The sequence below is a fragment of the Contarinia nasturtii genome, unplaced genomic scaffold, assembly GCF_009176525.2.
Source record: "Contarinia nasturtii isolate CC-2019 unplaced genomic scaffold, AAFC_CNas_1.1 Cnas_scaffold_1182, whole genome shotgun sequence".
NCBI lineage: Eukaryota > Metazoa > Arthropoda > Insecta > Diptera > Cecidomyiidae > Contarinia > Contarinia nasturtii.
In genome coordinates, this window is record NW_022198526.1 from 803,015 (window position 1) to 803,758 (window position 744).

Below are 744 nucleotides of genomic sequence, written 5' to 3' on the forward strand. Positions count from 1 at the left end.
CACTAAGCAGAGACGTTGATCTTGATCAAAACTTGTTTTGAGAGCGTGGAGAGAGAGAGAGAAAATAGTTGTTTTGGGGCGTGGATTGATCATTTAAGGTTGATTGATCAGTTAACGAGTTGAGAGAGAGAGAAAAAAAGTTGTTTTGGGGTGTGGTCAAAACCGATTTTACAGTGTGTGTGTGTGTGTGTATGTGTATGTGTGCAAAAATACTAAGAAATGTTGTGCGTGTGTGTGTGTGTGTACACTAATACTAAGAAACGTGGATTAAACCTACAATTTCACACTACTCACCCATATGTATTTTTCCTGATGGATTAAATATTAATGTTATATTATGCCACTGTTTTAAAAACTCTGCTAAATAATGACATGAGAAATTATTTCTCGATATGCCTAATGTGGACAGTTTGGGGAAATTTAAATGCGTCACTGTGTCTATTTCGGTTAGTTTGTTCCCTTCTAAATTCAGCCATGTTAAATTCCGAAAATTTCGTAAAAATAACGAAAAATCAATGGCATTCAATTGATTGTATGAAATGTCCAAAGACTCCAAATTCAGTTGATGGTAAAAAGTAGTGAATTGAAAATTGGCGAAACCCGTTTGTCGCAAACATAAATTCTTCAAATTGACGAAACGCTCAAATGTACTTTCTTTTAGTTCGCCCACAAAGTGATATGATATATCAAGTGTTAAAAGGTCCGGACTAGCTTGCTGGATTATCGCTGAAACATTCTCTATTT